The 16,123-nt window shown below is 51.5% G+C and overlaps 1 long non-coding RNA gene and 27 other non-coding genes across 28 annotated transcripts in view; 1 reads left to right on the top strand and 27 right to left on the bottom strand.

Annotated features, from left to right (window-relative positions):
- The window catches only part of LOC148966930 (uncharacterized), a 461,761-nt gene that overhangs the window by 238,907 nt on the left and 206,731 nt on the right, over positions 1-16,123 (top strand). The window lies entirely within an intron of this gene.
- On the bottom strand, positions 16-89 carry trnai-aau (transfer RNA isoleucine (anticodon AAU)). The gene has a single exon. It is a non-coding gene; the product is annotated as a tRNA-Ile (tRNA).
- Positions 940-1,011, bottom strand: trnaq-uug (transfer RNA glutamine (anticodon UUG)). Its single transcript has one exon. It is a non-coding gene; the product is annotated as a tRNA-Gln (tRNA).
- trnaf-gaa (transfer RNA phenylalanine (anticodon GAA)) lies at positions 1,137-1,209 on the bottom strand. Its single transcript has one exon. It is a non-coding gene; the product is annotated as a tRNA-Phe (tRNA).
- trnai-aau (transfer RNA isoleucine (anticodon AAU)) lies at positions 1,293-1,366 on the bottom strand. Its single transcript has one exon. It is a non-coding gene; the product is annotated as a tRNA-Ile (tRNA).
- On the bottom strand, positions 2,217-2,288 carry trnaq-uug (transfer RNA glutamine (anticodon UUG)). Its single transcript has one exon. It is a non-coding gene; the product is annotated as a tRNA-Gln (tRNA).
- Positions 2,415-2,487, bottom strand: trnaf-gaa (transfer RNA phenylalanine (anticodon GAA)). Its single transcript has one exon. It is a non-coding gene; the product is annotated as a tRNA-Phe (tRNA).
- trnai-aau (transfer RNA isoleucine (anticodon AAU)) lies at positions 2,571-2,644 on the bottom strand. The gene has a single exon. It is a non-coding gene; the product is annotated as a tRNA-Ile (tRNA).
- trnaq-uug (transfer RNA glutamine (anticodon UUG)) lies at positions 3,495-3,566 on the bottom strand. Its single transcript has one exon. It is a non-coding gene; the product is annotated as a tRNA-Gln (tRNA).
- Positions 4,772-4,843, bottom strand: trnaq-uug (transfer RNA glutamine (anticodon UUG)). Its single transcript has one exon. It is a non-coding gene; the product is annotated as a tRNA-Gln (tRNA).
- Positions 4,969-5,041, bottom strand: trnaf-gaa (transfer RNA phenylalanine (anticodon GAA)). The gene has a single exon. It is a non-coding gene; the product is annotated as a tRNA-Phe (tRNA).
- Positions 5,125-5,198, bottom strand: trnai-aau (transfer RNA isoleucine (anticodon AAU)). The gene has a single exon. It is a non-coding gene; the product is annotated as a tRNA-Ile (tRNA).
- Positions 6,049-6,120, bottom strand: trnaq-uug (transfer RNA glutamine (anticodon UUG)). Its single transcript has one exon. It is a non-coding gene; the product is annotated as a tRNA-Gln (tRNA).
- trnai-aau (transfer RNA isoleucine (anticodon AAU)) lies at positions 6,409-6,482 on the bottom strand. Its single transcript has one exon. It is a non-coding gene; the product is annotated as a tRNA-Ile (tRNA).
- Positions 7,530-7,602, bottom strand: trnaf-gaa (transfer RNA phenylalanine (anticodon GAA)). The gene has a single exon. It is a non-coding gene; the product is annotated as a tRNA-Phe (tRNA).
- trnai-aau (transfer RNA isoleucine (anticodon AAU)) lies at positions 7,686-7,759 on the bottom strand. The gene has a single exon. It is a non-coding gene; the product is annotated as a tRNA-Ile (tRNA).
- trnaq-uug (transfer RNA glutamine (anticodon UUG)) lies at positions 8,611-8,682 on the bottom strand. Its single transcript has one exon. It is a non-coding gene; the product is annotated as a tRNA-Gln (tRNA).
- trnai-aau (transfer RNA isoleucine (anticodon AAU)) lies at positions 8,964-9,037 on the bottom strand. Its single transcript has one exon. It is a non-coding gene; the product is annotated as a tRNA-Ile (tRNA).
- trnaq-uug (transfer RNA glutamine (anticodon UUG)) lies at positions 9,888-9,959 on the bottom strand. The gene has a single exon. It is a non-coding gene; the product is annotated as a tRNA-Gln (tRNA).
- trnai-aau (transfer RNA isoleucine (anticodon AAU)) lies at positions 10,241-10,315 on the bottom strand. Its single transcript has one exon. It is a non-coding gene; the product is annotated as a tRNA-Ile (tRNA).
- trnaf-gaa (transfer RNA phenylalanine (anticodon GAA)) lies at positions 11,361-11,433 on the bottom strand. Its single transcript has one exon. It is a non-coding gene; the product is annotated as a tRNA-Phe (tRNA).
- Positions 11,517-11,590, bottom strand: trnai-aau (transfer RNA isoleucine (anticodon AAU)). The gene has a single exon. It is a non-coding gene; the product is annotated as a tRNA-Ile (tRNA).
- trnaq-uug (transfer RNA glutamine (anticodon UUG)) lies at positions 12,441-12,512 on the bottom strand. Its single transcript has one exon. It is a non-coding gene; the product is annotated as a tRNA-Gln (tRNA).
- On the bottom strand, positions 12,638-12,710 carry trnaf-gaa (transfer RNA phenylalanine (anticodon GAA)). Its single transcript has one exon. It is a non-coding gene; the product is annotated as a tRNA-Phe (tRNA).
- Positions 12,794-12,867, bottom strand: trnai-aau (transfer RNA isoleucine (anticodon AAU)). The gene has a single exon. It is a non-coding gene; the product is annotated as a tRNA-Ile (tRNA).
- Positions 13,915-13,987, bottom strand: trnaf-gaa (transfer RNA phenylalanine (anticodon GAA)). The gene has a single exon. It is a non-coding gene; the product is annotated as a tRNA-Phe (tRNA).
- trnaq-uug (transfer RNA glutamine (anticodon UUG)) lies at positions 14,995-15,066 on the bottom strand. The gene has a single exon. It is a non-coding gene; the product is annotated as a tRNA-Gln (tRNA).
- trnai-aau (transfer RNA isoleucine (anticodon AAU)) lies at positions 15,348-15,422 on the bottom strand. The gene has a single exon. It is a non-coding gene; the product is annotated as a tRNA-Ile (tRNA).

Here is a 16,123-nt window from a genome sequence, read left to right as displayed (position 1 = left end):
CAGAGACCAAAAGCTTGGCCCGTACGGGGATCGAACCCGCGACCTTGGCGTTATTAGCAACACGCTCTAACCAACTGAGCTAACCGGCCCGACTCTTACTGCTTTTGTCCCCAATTTCCAAGAAATAACCTGGTTGCCCTGGTCAGGCTGAAGTGATTAAAAGCAAAGCCTGAGAACGGGCTCGTCCATGATTTGAACCCGGGACCACTCGCACCCTGAGCGAGAATCATACCCCTAGACCAACGAGCCAACACACACGCCCTTCCTGCTGCTGCCTGGCTGCAATCATTTCCGTTTGCAAGGCTTAAAGCACAAAAGTTTCATTAAATGTGCAACTAAACGGTAGCCAGTGCAAAGTTGCCGGCACAGAAAAAATACGGTCTCTTTGCTTTGTGGCCACGCTACAGCACTTGCAGAGATGAAAGGGATCGTCCAGGCCGTTGTCTTTGAGAGCGAAGGACACCGTCTCTCCACATCGTCGAGGGGAATTAGTTCAAATGGCAGAGCGCTCGCTTAGCATGCGAGAGATAGCAGGATCGATGCCCGCATTCTCCACTTTGTGTAACGCCTTTTACGCTCACTTCAAAAGGGCACTCCCCGGATGAGCGCTGTGGAAAAGTTTTTTCGGACGCGGTACTGCACACATTCCTGTCAAAAGCAGGTCCCTCCGAAATTTGAACTCGGATCGCTGTATTCAGAGTCCAGAGTGCTAACCATTGCACCATGGAACCTTGGCGTGGGTAGATTTTTAACACCGAGCAGCAGAGGTGTTTAGTCGTTCTGCCTAGTAGGTGGACAGCAAAGAGCAAGTGAAGCTTTTTCTTATTAAGCCCACGTTTCCCCGATACCGCCTGGGTTTTAGAGTGCCAGTTTCACCACCACATCAGCGGTTGCGCATCAGCTCTGTTTTTTCCCACCCTTCCGCTAAACAAGCTGAAAAGGTTCCACCGAGATTTGAACTCGGATCGCTGGATTCAAAGCCCAGAGTGCTAACCATTACACCATGGAACCAACACGCCCTGGTCCCTGGCCGTCTGAAAGGCAGATAGCGATGAGAATAGGCGGAATCAGGATGACAGGAGCTGGCATTTGGTCAGTGGAATCCGTCGACCAAAAACACAGTGACCAGGCTGCTCTGCCGAAACCCGGGATCGAACCAGGGACCTTTAGATCTTCAGTCTAACGCTCTCCCAACTGAGCTATTTCGGCCAGGTCTGTTATCAAGCGGTTTGTCCAGCAGGGATTTCTGGGAGACCGCCCGTCATTTTCGAGATGAGCAGAGACCAAAAGCTTGGTCCGTACGGGGATCGAACCCGCGACCTTGGCGTTATTAGCACCACGCTCTAACCAACTGAGCTAACCGGCCCGACTCTTACTGCTTTTGTCCCCAATTTCCAAGAAATATCCTGGTTGCCCTGGTCAGGCTGAAGTGATTAAAAGCAAAGCCTGAGAACGGGCTCGTCCGTGATTTGAACCCGGGACCACTCGCACCCTGAGCGAGAATCATACCCCTAGACCAACGAGCCAACACACACGCCCTTCCTGCTGCTGCCTGGCTGCAATCATTTCCGTTTGCAAGGCTTAAAGCACAAAAGTTTCATTAAATGTGCAACTAAACGGTAGCCAGTGCAAAGTTGCCGGCACAGAAAAAATACGGTCTCTTTGCTTTGTGGCCACGCTACAGCACTTGCAGAGATGAAAGGGATCGTCCAGGCCGTTGTCTTTGAGAGCGAAGGACACCGTCTCTCCACATCGTCGAGGGGAATTAGTTCAAATGGCAGAGCGCTCGCTTAGCATGCGAGAGATAGCAGGATCGATGCCCGCATTCTCCACTTTGTGTAACGCCTTTTACGCTCACTTCAAAAGGGCACTCCCCGGATGAGCGCTGTGGAAAAGTTTTTTCGGACGCGGTACTGCACACATTCCTGTCAAAAGCAGGTCCCTCCGAAATTTGAACTCGGATCGCTGTATTCAGAGTCCAGAGTTCTAACCATTGCACCATGGAACCTTGGCGTGGGTAGATTTTTAACACCGAGCAGCAGAGGTGTTTAGTCATTCAGCCTAGTAGGTGGACAGCAAAGAGCAAGTGAAGCTTTTTCTTATTAAGCCCACGTTTCCCCGATACCGCCTGGGTTTTAGAGTGCCAGTTTCACCACCACATCAGCGGTTGCGCATCAGCTCTGTTTTTTCCCGCCCTTCCGCTAAACAAGCTGAAAAGGTTCCACCGAGATTTGAACTCGGATCGCTGGATTCAAAGCCCAGAGTGCTAACCATTACACCATGGAACCAACACGCCCTGGTCCCTGGCCGTCTTGAAAGGCAGATAGCGATGAGAATAGGCGGAATCAGGTTGACAGGAGCTGGCATTTGGTCAGTGGAATCCGTCGACCAAAAACACGGTGACCAGGCTGCTCTGCCGAAACCCGGGATCGAACCAGGGACCTTTAGATCTTCAGTCTAACGCTCTCCCAACTGAGCTATTTCGGCCAGGTCTGTTATCAAGCGGTTTGTCCAGCAGGGATTTCTGGGAGACCGCCCGTCATTTTCGAGATGAGCAGAGACCAAAAGCTTGGCCCGTACGGGGATCGAACCCGCGACCTTGGCGTTATTAGCACCACGCTCTAACCAACTGAGCTAACCGGCCCGACTCTTACTGCTTTTGTCCCCAATTTCCAAGAAATATCCTGGTTGCCCTGGTCAGGCTGAAGTGATTAAAAGCAAAGCCTGAGAACGGGCTCGTCCGTGATTTGAACCCGGGACCACTCGCACCCTGAGCGAGAATCATACCCCTAGACCAACGAGCCAACACACACGCCCTTCCTGCTGCTGCCTGGCTGCAATCATTTCCGTTTGCAAGGCTTAAAGCACAAAAGTTTCATTAAATGTGCAACTAAACGGTAGCCAGTGCAAAGTTGCCGGCACAGAAAAAATACGGTCTCTTTGCTTTGTGGCCACGCTACAGCACTTGCAGAGATGAAAGGGATCGTCCAGGCCGTTGTCTTTGAGAGCGAAGGACACCGTCTCTCCACATCGTCGAGGGGAATTAGTTCAAATGGCAGAGCGCTCGCTTAGCATGCGAGAGATAGCAGGATCGATGCCCGCATTCTCCACTTTGTGTAACGCCTTTTACGCTCACTTCAAAAGGGCACTCCCCGGATGAGCGCTGTGGAAAAGTTTTTTCGGACGCGGTACTGCACACATTCCTGTCAAAAGCAGGTCCCTCCGAAATTTGAACTCGGATCGCTGTATTCAGAGTCCAGAGTGCTAACCATTGCACCATGGAACCTTGGCGTGGGTAGATTTTTAACACCGAGCAGCAGAGGTGTTTAGTCATTCAGCCTAGTAGGTGGACAGCAAAGAGCAAGTGAAGCTTTTTCTTATTAAGCCCACGTTTCCCCGATACCGCCTGGGTTTTAGAGTGCCAGTTTCACCACCACATCAGCGGTTGCGCATCAGCTCAGTTTTTTCCCGCCCTTCCGCTAAACAAGCTGAAAAGGTTCCACCGAGATTTGAACTCGGATCGCTGGATTCAAAGCCCAGAGTGCTAACCATTACACCATGGAACCAACACGCCCTGGTCCCTGGCCGTCTGAAAGGCAGATAGCGATGAGAATAGGCGGAATCAGGTTGACAGGAGCTGGCATTTGGTCAGTGGAATCCGTCGACCAAAAACACGGTGACCAGGCTGCTCTGCCGAAACCCGTGATCGAACCAGGGACCTTTAGATCTTCAGTCTAACGCTCTCCCAACTGAGCTATTTCGGCCAGGTCTGTTATCAAGCGGTTTGTCCAGCAGGGATTTCTGGGAGACCGCCCGTCATTTTCGAGATGAGCAGAGACCAAAAGCTTGGCCCGTACGGGGATCGAACCCGCGACCTTGGCGTTATTAGCACCGCGCTCTAACCAACTGAGCTAACCGTCCCAACTCTGAATGCTTTTGTCCCCAATTTCCAAGAAATATCCTGGTTACCCTGGTCAGGCTGAAGTGATTAAAAGCAAAGCCTGAGAACGGGCTCGTCCATGATTTGAACCCGGGACCACTCGCACCCTAAGCGAGAATCATACCCCTAGACCAACGAGCCAACACACACGCCCTTCCTGCTGCTGCCTGGCTGCAATCATTTCCGTTTGCAAGGCTTAAAGCACAAAAGTTTCATTAAATGTGCAACTAAACGGTAGCCAGTGCAAAGTTGCCGGCACAGAAAAAATACGGTCTCTTTGCTTTGTGGCCAAGCTACAGCACTTGCAGAGATAAAAGGGATCGTACAGGCCGTTGTCTTTGAGAGCGGAGGACACCGTCTCTCCACATCGTCGAGGGGAATTAGTTCAAATGGTAGAGCGCTCGCTTAGCATGCGAGAGATAGCGGGATCGATGCCCGCATTCTCCACTTTGTGTAACGCCTTTTACGCTCACTTCAAAGGGGCACTCCCTGGATGAGCGCTGTGGAAAAGTTTTTTCGGACGCGGTACTGCACACATTCCTGTCAAAAGCAGGTCCCACCGAAATTTGAACTCGGATCGCTGTATTCAGAGTCCAGAGTGCTAACCATTGCACCATGGAACCTTGGCGTGGGTGGATTTTTACCACCGAGCAGCAGAGGTGTTTAGTCATTCAGCCTAGTAGGTGGACAGCAAAGAGCAAGTGAAGCTTTTTCTTATTAAGCCCACGTTTCCCCGATACCGCCTGGGTTTTAGAGTGCCAGTTTCACCACCACATCAGCGGTTGCGCATCAGCTCAGTTTTTTCCCGCCCTTCCGCAAAACAAGCTGAAAAGGTTCCACCGAGATTTGAACTCGGATCGCTGGATTCAAAGCCCAGAGTGCTAACCATTACACCATGGAACCAACACGCCCTGGTCCATGGCCGTCTGAAAGGCAGATAGCGATGAGAATAGGCGGAATCAGGTTGACAGGAGCTGGCATTTGGTCAGTGGAGTCCGTCGACCAAAAACACGGTGACCAGGCTGCTCTGCCGAAACCCGGGCTCGAACCAGGGACCTTTAGATCTTCAGTCTAACGCTCTCCCAACTGAGCTATTTCGGCCAGGTCAGTTATCAAGCGGTTTGTCCAGCAGGGATTTCTGGGAGACCGCCCGTCATTTTCGAGATGAGCAGAGACCAAAAGCTTGGCCCGTACGGGGATCGAACCCGCGACCTTGGCGTTATTAGCACCACGCTCTAACCAACTGAGCTAACCGTCCCAACTCTGAATGCTTTTGTCCCCAATTTCCAAGAAATATCCTGGTTGCCCTGGTCAGGCTGAAGTGATTAAAAGCAAAGCCTGAGAACGGGCTCGTCCATGATTTGAACCCGGGACCACTCGCACCCTAAGCGAGAATCATACCCCTAGACCAACGAGCCAACACACACGCCCTTCCTGCTGCTGCCTGGCTGCAATCATTTCCGTTTGCAAGGCTTAAAGCACAAAAGTTTCATTAAATGTGCAACTAAACGGTAGCCAGTGCAAAGTTGCCGGCACAGAAAAAATACGGTCTCTTTGCTTTGTGGCCAAGCTACAGCACTTGCAGAGATGAAAGGGATCGTACAGGCCGTTGTCTTTGAGAGCGGAGGACACCGTCTCTCCACATCGTCGAGGGGAATTAGTTCAAATGGTAGAGCGCTCGCTTAGCATGCGAGAGATAGCGGGATCGATGCCCGCATTCTCCACTTTGTGTAACGCCTTTTACGCTCACTTCAAAGGGGCACTCCCTGGATGAGCGCTGTGGAAAAGTTTTTTCGGACGCGGTACTGCACACATTCCTGTCAAAAGCAGGTCCCACCGAAATTTGAACTCGGATCGCTGTATTCAGAGTCCAGAGTGCTAACCATTGCACCATGGAACCTTGGCGTGGGTGGATTTTTACCACCGAGCAGCAGAGGTGTTTAGTCATTCAGCCTAGTAGGTGGACAGCAAAGAGCAAGTGAAGCTTTTTCTTATTAAGCCCACGTTTTCCCGATACCGCCTTGGTTTTAGAGTGCCAGTTTCACCACCACATCAGCGGTTGCGCATCAGCTCAGTTTTTTCCCGCCCTTCCGGAAAACAAGCTGAAAAGGTTCCACCGAGATTTGAACTCGGATCGCTGGATTCAAAGCCCAGAGTGCTAACCATTACACCATGGAACCAACACGCCCTGGTCCCTGGCCGTGTGAAAGGCAGATAGCGATGAGAATATGAGAATAGGCTGATGAGAATAGGCTGAATCAGGTTGACATGAGCTGGCATTTGGTCAGTGGAGTCCGTCGACCAGGCTGCTCTGCCGAAACCCGGGATCGAAACAGGGACCTTTAGATCTTCAGTCTAATGCTCTCCCAACTGAGCTATTTCGGCCAGGTCTGTTATCAAGCGGTTTGTCCAGCAGGGATTTCTGGGAGACCGCCCGTCATTTTCGAGATGAGCAGAGACCAAAAGCTTGGCCCGTACGGGGATCGAACCCGCGACCTTGGCGTTATTAGCACCACGCTCTAACCAACTGAGCTAACCAGCCCGACTCTGACTACTTTTGTCCCCAATTTCCAAGAAATATCCTGGTTGCCCTGGTCAGGCTGAAGTGATTAAAAGCGAAGCCTGAGAACGTGCTCGTCCATGATTTGAACCCGGGACCACTCGCACCCTAAGCGAGAATCATACCCCTAGACCAACGAGCCAACACACACGCCCTTCCTGCTGCTGCCTGGCTGCAATCATTTCCGTTTGCAAGGCTTAAAGCACAAAAGTTTCATTAAATGTGCAACTAAACGGTAGCCAGTGCAAAGTTGCCGGCACAGAAAAAATACGGTCTCTTTGCTTTGTGGCCACGCTACAGCACTTGCAGAGATGAAAGGGATCGTACAGGCCGCTGTCTTTGAGAGCGGAGGACACCGTCTCTCCACATCGTCGAGGGGAATTAGTTCAAATGGTAGAGTGCTCGCTTAGCATGCGAGAGATAGCGGGATCGATGCCCGCATTCTCCACTTTGTGTAACGCCTTTTACGCTCACTTCAAAGGGGCACTCCCTGGATGAGCGCTGTGGAAAAGTTTTTTCGGACGCGGTACTGCACACATTCCTGTCAAAAGCAGGTCCCACCGAAATTTGAACTCGGATCGCTGTATTCAGAGTCCAGAGTGCTAACCATTGCACCATGGAACCTTGGCGTGGGTGGATTTTTACCACCGAGCAGCAGAGGTGTTTAGTCATTCAGCCTAGTAGGTGGACAGCAAAGAGCAAGTGAAGCTTTTTCTTATTAAGCCCACGTTTCCCCGATACCGCCTGGGTTTTAGAGTGCCAGTTTCACCACCACATCAGCGGTTGCGCATCAGCTCAGTTTTTTCCCGCCCTTCCGCAAAACAAGCTGAAAAGGTTCCACCGAGATTTGAACTCGGATCGCTGGATTCAAAGCGCAGAGTGCTAACCATTACACCATGGAACCAACACGCCCTGGTCCCTGGCCGTCTGAAAGGCAGATAGCGATGAGAATAGGCGGAATCAGGTTGACAGGAGCTGGCATTTGGTCAGTGGAGTCCGTCGACCAAAAACACGGTGACCAGGCTGCTCTGCCGAAACCCGGGATCGAACCAGGGACCTTTAGATCTTCAGTCTAACGCTCTCCCAACTGAGCTATTTCGGCCAGGTCTGTTATCAAGCGGTTTGTCCAGCAGGGATTTCTGGGAGACCGCCCGTCATTTTCGAGATGAGCAGAGACCAAAAGCTTGGCCCTTACGGGGATCGAACCCGCGACCTTGGCGTTATTAGCACCACGCTCTAACCAACTGAGCTAACCGGCCCAACTCTGAATGCTTTTGTCCCCAATTTCCAAGAAATATCCTGGTTGCCCTGGTCAGGCTGAAGTGATTAAAAGCAAAGCCTAAGAACGGGCTCGTCCATGATTTGAACCCGGGACCACTCGCACCCTAAGCGAGAATCATACCCCTAGACCAACGAGCCAACACACACGCCCTTCCTGCTGCTGCCTGGCTGCAATCATTTCCGTTTGCAAGGCTTAAAGCACAAAAGTTTCATTAAATGTGCAACTAAACGGTAGCCAGTGCAAAGTTGCCGGCACAGAAAAAATACGGTCTCTTTGCTTTGTGGCCAAGCTACAGCACTTGCAGAGATGAAAGGGATCGTACAGGCCGCTGTCTTTGAGAGCGGAGGACACCGTCTCTCCACATCGTCGAGGGGAATTAGTTCAAATGGTAGAGCGCTTGCTTAGCATGCGAGAGATAGCGGGATCGATGTCCGCATTCTCCACTTTGTGTAACGCCTTTTACGCTCACTTCAAAGGGGCACTCCCTGGATGAGCGCTGTGGAAAAGTTTTTTCGGACGCGGTACTGCACACATTCCTGTCAAAAGCAGGTCCCACCGAAATTTGAACTCGGATCGCTGTATTCAGAGTCCAGAGTGCTAACCATTGCACCATGGAACCTTGGCGTGGGTGGATTTTTACCACCGAGCAGCAGAGGTGTTTAGTCATTCAGCCTAGTAGGTGGACAACAAAAGAGCAAGTGAAGCTTTTTCTTATTAAGCTCACGTTTCCCCGATACCGCCTGGGTTTTAGAGTGCCAGTTTCACCACCACATCAGCGGTTGCGCATCAGCTCAGTTTTTTCCCGCCCTTCCGGAAAACAAGCTGAAAAGGTTCCACCGAGATTTGAACTCGGATCGCTGGATTCAAAGCCCAGAGTGCTAACCATTACACCATGGAACCAACACGCCCTGGTCCCTGGCCGTCTGAAAGGCAGATAGCGATGAGAATAGGCGGAATCAGGTTGACAGGAGCTGGCATTTGGTCAGTGGAGTCCGTCGACCAAAAACACCATGACCAGGCTGCTCTGCCGAAACCCGGGATCGAACCAGGGACCTTTAGATCTTCAGTCTAACGCTCTCCCAACAGAGCTATTTCGGCCAGGTCTGTTATCAAGCGGTTTGTCCAGCAGGGATTTCTGGGAGACCGCCCGTCATTTTCGAGATGAGCAGAGACCAAAAGCTTGGCCCATACGGGGATCGAACCCGCGACCTTGGCGTTATTAGCACCACGCTCTAACCAACTGAGCTAACCGGCCCAACTCTGAATGCTTTTGTCCCCAATTTCCAAGAAATATCCTGGTTGCCCTGGTCAGGCTGAAGTGATTAAAAGCAAAGCCTAAGAACGGGCTCGTCCATGATTTGAACCCGGGACCACTCGCACCCTAAGCGAGAATCATACCCCTAGACCAACGAGCCAACACACACGCCCTTCCTGCTGCTGCCTGGCTGCAATCATTTCCGTTTGCAAGGCTTAAAGCACAAAAGTTTCATTAAATGTGCAACTAAACGGTAGCCAGTGCAAAGTTGCCGGCACAGAAAAAATACGGTCTCTTTGCTTTGTGGCCACGCTACAGCACTTGCAGAGATGAAAGGGATCGTCCAGGCCATTGTCTTTGAGAGCGAAGGACACCGTCTTTCCACATCGTGGAGGGGAATTAGTTCAAATGGTAGAGCGCTCGCTTAGCATGCGAGAGATAGCGGGATCGATGCCCACATTCTCCACTTTGTGTAACGCCTTTTATGCTCACTTCAAAGGGGCACTCCCTGGATGAGCGCTGTGGAAAAGTTTTTTCGGACGCGGTACTGCACACATTCCTGTCAAAAGCAGGTCCCACCGAAATTTGAACTCGGATCGCTGTATTCAGAGTCCAGAGTGCTAACCATTGCACCATGGAACCTTGGCGTGGGTGGATTTTTACCACCGAGCAGCAGAGGTGTTTAGTCATTCAGCCTAGTAGGTGGACAGCAAAGAGCAAGTGAAGCTTTTTCTTATTAAGCCCACGTTTCCCCGATACCGCCTGGGTTTTAGAGTGCCAGTTTCACCACCACATCAGCGGTTGCGCATCAGCTCTGTTTTTTCCCGCCCTTCCGCTAAACAAGCTGAAAAGGTTCCACCGAGATTTGAACTCGGATCGCTGGATTCAAAGCCCAGAGTGCTAACCATTACACCATGGAACCAACACGCCCTGGTCCCTGGCCGTCTGAAAGGCAGATAGCGATGAGAATAGGCTGAATCAGGTTGACAGGAGCTGGCATTTGGTCAGTGGAGTCCGTCGACCAAAAACACGGTGACCAGGCTGCTCTGCCGAAACCCAGGATCGAACCAGAGACCTTTAGATCTTCAGTCTAACGCTCTCCCAACTGAGCTATTTCGGCCAGGTCTGTTATCAAGCGGTTTGTCCAGCAGGGATTTCTGGGAGACCGCCCGTCATTTTCGAGATGAGCAGAGACCAAAAGCTTGGCCCGTACGGGGATCGAACCCGCGACCTTGGCGTTATTAGCACCACGCTCTAACCAACTGAGCTAAACGGCCCGACTCTGACTGCTTTTGTCCCCAATTTCCAAGAAATATCCTGGTTGCCCTGGTCAGGCTGAAGTGATTAAAAGCAAAGCCTGAGAACGGGCTCGTCCATGATTTGAACCCGGGACCACTCGCACCCTAAGCGAGAATCATACCCCTAGACCAACGAGCCAACACACACGCCCTTCCTGCTGCTGCCTGGCTGCAATCATTTCCGTTTGCAAGGCTTAAAGCACAAAAGTTTCATTAAATGTGCAACTAAACGGTAGCCAGTGCAAAGTTGCCGGCACAGAAAAAATACGGTCTCTTTGCTTTGTGGCCAAGCTACAGAACTTGCAGAGATGAAAGGGATCGTCCAGGCCGTTGTCTTTGAGAGCGAAGGACACCGTCTTTCCACATCGTCGAGGGGAATTAGTTCAAATGGTAGAGCGCTCGCTTAGCATGCGAGAGATAGCGGGATCGATGCCCGCATTCTCCACTTTGTGTAACGCCTTTTACGCTCACTTCAAAGGGGCACTCCCTGGATGAGCGCTGTGGAAAAGTTTTTTCGGACGCGGTACTGCACACATTCCTGTCAAAAGCAGGTCCCACCGAAATTTGAACTCGGATCGTTGTATTCAGAGTCCAGAGTGCTAACCATTGCACCATGGAACCTTGGCGTGGGTGGATTTTTACCACCGAGCAGCAGAGGTGTTTAGTCATTCAGCCTAGTAGGTGGACAGCAAAGAGCAAGTGAAGCTTTTTCTTATTAAGCCCACGTTTCCCCGATACCGCCTTGGTTTTAGAGTGCCAGTTTCACCACCACATCAGCGGTTGCGCATCAGCTCAGTTTTTCCCGCCCTTCCGGAAAACAAGCTGAAAAGGTTCCACCGAGATTTGAACTCGGATCGCTGGATTCAAAGCCCAGAGTGCTAACCATTACACCATGGATCCAACACGCCCTGGTCCCTGGCCGTCTGAAAGGCAGATAGCGATGAGAATAGGCGGAATCAGGTTGACAGGAGCTGGCATTTGGTCAGTGGAGTCCGTCGACCAAAAACACCGTGACAGGGCTGCTCTGCCGAAACCCGGGATCGAACCAGGGACCTTTAGATCTTCAGTCTAACGCTCTCCCAACTGAGCTATTTCGGCCAGGTCTGTTATCAAGCGGTTTGTCCAGCAGGGATTTCTGGGAGACCGCCCGTCATTTTCGAGATGAGCAGAGACCAAAAGCTTGGCCCGTACGGGGATCGAACCCGCGACCTTGGCGTTATTAGCACCACGCTCTAACCAACTGAGCTAACCGGCCCGACTCTGATTGCTTTTGTCCCCAATTTCCAAGAAATATCCTGGTTGCCCTGGTCAGGCTGAAGTGATTAAAAGCAAAGCCTGAGAACGGGCTCGTCCATGATTTGACCCCGGGACCACTCGCACCCTAAGCGAGAATCATACCCCTAGACCAACGAGCCAACACACACGACCTTCCTGCTGCTGCCTGGCTGCAATCATTTCCGTTTGCAAGGCTTAAAGCACAAAAGTTTCATTAAATGTGCAACTAAACGGTAGCCAGTGCAAAGTTGCCGGCACAGAAAAAATACGGTCTCTTTGCTTTGTGGCCACGCTACAGAACTTGCAGAGATGAAAGGGATCGTCCAGGCCGTTGTCTTTGAGAGCGAAGGACACCGTCTTTCCACATCGTCGAGGGGAATTAGTTCAAATGGTAGAGCGCTCGCTTAGCATGCGAGAGATAGCGGGATCGATGTCCGCATTCTCCACTTTGTGTAACGCCTTTTACGCTCACTTCAAAGGGGCACTCCCTGGATGAGCGCTGTGGAAAAGTTTTTTCGGACGCGGTACTGCACACATTCCTGTCAAAAGCAGGTCCCACCGAAATTTGAACTCGGATCGCTGTATTTAGAGTCCAGAGTGCTAACCATTGCACCATGGAACCTTGGCGTGGGTGGATTTTTACCACCGAGCAGCAGAGGTGTTTAGTCATTCAGCCTAGTAGGTGGACAGCAAAGAGCAAGTGAAGCTTTTTCTTATTAAGCCCACGTTTCCCCGATACCGCCTGGGTTTTAGAGTGCCAGTTTCACCAGCACATCAGCGGTTGCGCATCAGCTCAGTTTTTTCCCGCCCTTCCGGAAAACAAGCTGAAAAGGTTCCACCGAGATTTGAACTCGGATCGCTGGATTCAAAGCCCAGAGTGCTAACCATTACACCATGGAACCAACACGCCCTGGTCCCTGGCCGTCTGAAAGGCAGATAGCGATGAGAATAGGCGGAATCAGGTTGACAGGAGCTGGCATTTGGTCAGTGGAGTCCGTCGACCAAAAACACCATGACCAGGCTGCTCTGCCGAAACCCGGGATCGAACCAGGGACCTTTAGATCTTCAGTCTAACGCTCTCCCAACTGAGCTATTTCGGCCAGGTCTGTTATCAAGCGGTTTGTCCAGCAGGGATTTCTGGGAGACCGCCCGTCATTTTCGAGATGAGCAGAGACCAAAAGCTTGGCCCATACGGGGATCGAACCCGCGACCTTGGCGTTATTAGCACCACGCTCTAACCAACTGAGCTAACCGGCACAACTCTGAATGCTTTTGTCCCCAATTTCCAAGAAATATCCTGGCTGCCCTGGTCAGGCTGAAGTGATTAAAAGCAAAGCCTAAGAACGGGCTCGTCCATGATTTGAACCCGGGACCACTCGCACCCTAAGCGAGAATCATACCCCTAGACCAACGAGCCAACACACACGCCCTTCCTGCTGCTGCCTGGCTGCAATCATTTCCGTTTGCAAGGCTTAAAGCACAAAAGTTTCATTAAATGTGCAACTAAACGGTAGCCAGTGCAAAGTTGCCGGCACAGAAAAAATACGGTCTCTTTGCTTTGTGGCCAAGCTACAGCACTTGCAGAGATGAAAGGGATCGTACAGGCCGCTGTCTTTGAGAGCGGAGGACACCGTCTCTCCACATTGTCGAGGGGAATTAGTTCAAATGGTAGAGCGCTCGCTTAGCATGCGAGAGATAGCGGGATCGATGCCCGCATTCTCCACTTTGTGTAACGCCTTTTACGCTCACTTCAAAGGGGCACTCCCTGGATGAGCGCTGTGGAAAAGTTTTTTCGGACGCGGTACTGCACACATTCCTGTCAAAAGCAGGTCCCACCGAAATTTGAACTCGGATCGCTGTATTCAGAGTCCAGAGTGCTAACCATTGCACCATGGAACCTTGGCGTGGGTGGATTTTTACCACCGAGCAGCAGAGGTGTTTAGTCATTCAGCCTAGTAGGTGGACAGCAAAGAGCAAGTGAAGCTTTTTCTTATTAAGCCCACGTTTCCCCGATACCGCCTGGGTTTTAGAGTGCCAGTTTCACCACCACATCAGCGGTTGCGCATCAGCTCAGTTTTTTCCCGCCCTTCCGCAAAACAAGCTGAAAAGGTTCCACCGAGATTTGAACTCGGATCGCTGGATTCAAAGCGCAGAGTGCTAACCATTACACCATGGAACCAACACGCCCTGGTCCCTGGCCGTCTGAAAGGCAGATAGCGATGAGAATAGGCGGAATCAGGTTGACAGGAGCTGGCATTTGGTCAGTGGAATCCGTCGACCAAAAACACGGTGACCAGGCTGCTCTGCCGAAACCCGGGATCGAACCAGGGACCTTTAGATCTTCAGTCTAACGCTCTCCCAACTGAGCTATTTCGGCCAGGTCTGTTATCAAGCGGTTTGTCCAGCAGGGATTTCTGGGAGACCGCCCGTCATTTTCGAGATGAGCAGAGACCAAAAGCTTGGCCCGTACAGGGATCGAACCCGCGACCTTGGCGTTATTAGCACCACGCTCTAACCAACTGAGCTAATCGGCCCGACTCTGATTGCTTTTGTCCCCAATTTCCAAGAAATATCCTGGTTGCCCTGGTCAGGCTGAAGTGATTAAAAGCAAAGCCTGAGAACGGGGTCGTCCATGATTTGAACCCGGGACCACTCGCACCCTAAGCGAGAATCATACCCCTAAACCAACGAGCCAACACACACGCCCTTCCTGCTGCTGCCTGGCTGCAATCATTTCCGTTTGCAAGGCTTAAAGCACAAAAGTTTCATTAAATGTGCAACTAAACGGTAGCCAGTGCAAAGTTGCCGGCACAGAAAAAATACGGTCTCTTTGCTTTGTGGCCACGCTACAGCACTTGCAGAGATGAAAGGGATCGTCCAGGCCATTGTCTTTGAGAGCGAAGGACACCGTCTTTCCACATCGTGGAGGGGAATTAGTTCAAATGGTAGAGCGCTCGCTTAGCATGCGAGAGATAGCGGGATCGATGCCCGCATTCTCCACTTTGTGTAACGCCTTTTACGCTCACTTCAAAGGGGCACTCCCTGGATGAGCGCTGTGGAAAAGTTTTTTCGGACGCGGTACTGCACACATTCCTGTCAAAAGCAGGTCCCACCGAAATTTGAACTCGGATCGCTGTATTCAGAGTCCAGAGTGCTAACCATTGCACCATGGAACCTTGGCGTGGGTGGATTTTTACCACCGAGCAGCAGAGGTGTTTAGTCATTCAGCCTAGTAGGTGGACAGCAAAGAGCAAGTGAAGCTTTTTCTTATTAAGCCCACGTTTCCCCGATACCGCCTGGGTTTTAGAGTGCCAGTTTCACCACCACATCAGCGGTTGCGCATCAGCTCTGTTTTTTCCCGCCCTTCCGCTAAACAAGCTGAAAAGGTTCCACCGAGATTTGAACTCGGATCGCTGGATTCAAAGCCCAGAGTGCTAACCATTACACCATGGAACCAACACGCCCTGGTCCCTGGCCGTCTGAAAGGCAGATAGCGATGAGAATAGGCTGAATCAGGTTGACAGGAGCTGGCATTTGGTCAGTGGAGTCCGTCGACCAAAAACACGGTGACCAGGCTGCTCTGCCGAAACCCAGGATCGAACCAGAGACCTTTAGATCTTCAGTCTAACGCTCTCCCAACTGAGCTATTTCGGCCAGGTCTGTTATCAAGCGGTTTGTCCAGCAGGGATTTCTGGGAGACCGCCCGTCATTTTCGAGATGAGCAGAGACCAAAAGCTTGGCCCGTACGGGGATCGAACCCGCGACCTTGGCGTTATTAGCACCACGCTCTAACCAACTGAGCTAAACGGCCCGACTCTGACTGCTTTTGTCCCCAATTTCCAAGAAATATCCTGGTTGCCCTGGTCAGGCTGAAGTGATTAAAAGCAAAGCCTGAGAACGGGCTCGTCCATGATTTGAACCCGGGACCACTCGCACCCTAAGCGAGAATCATACCCCTAGACCAACGAGCCAACACACACGCCCTTCCTGCTGCTGCCTGGCTGCAATCATTTCCGTTTGCAAGGCTTAAAGCACAAAAGTTTCATTAAATGTGCAACTAAACGGTAGCCAGTGCAAAGTTGCCGGCACAGAAAAAATACGGTCTCTTTGCTTTGTGGCCACGCTACAGAACTTGCAGAGATGAAAGGGATCGTCCAGGCCGTTGTCTTTGAGAGCGAAGGACACCGTCTTTCCACATCGTCGAGGGGAATTAGTTCAAATGGTAGAGCGCTCGCTTAGCATGCGAGAGATAGCGGGATCGATGCCCGCATTCTCCACTTTGTGTAACGCCTTTTACGCTCACTTCAAAGGGGCACTCCCTGGATGAGCGCTGTGGAAAAGTTTTTTCGGACGCGGTACTGCACACATTCCTGTCAAAAGCAGGTCCCACCGAAATTTGAACTCGGATCGTTGTATTCAGAGTCCAGAGTGCTAACCATTGCACCATGGAACCTTGGCGTGGGTGGATTTTTACCACCGAGCAGCAGAGGTGTTTAGTCATTCAGCCTAGTAG

Source organism: Pimephales promelas, chromosome 24 (assembly GCF_988280905.1).
Source record: "Pimephales promelas chromosome 24, fPimPro1.hap1.1, whole genome shotgun sequence".
Classification (NCBI taxonomy): domain Eukaryota; kingdom Metazoa; phylum Chordata; class Actinopteri; order Cypriniformes; family Leuciscidae; genus Pimephales; species Pimephales promelas.
The sequence above is the reverse complement of the archived record's forward strand: the minus strand, read 5'-3'. Positions and strand labels throughout refer to the sequence as shown.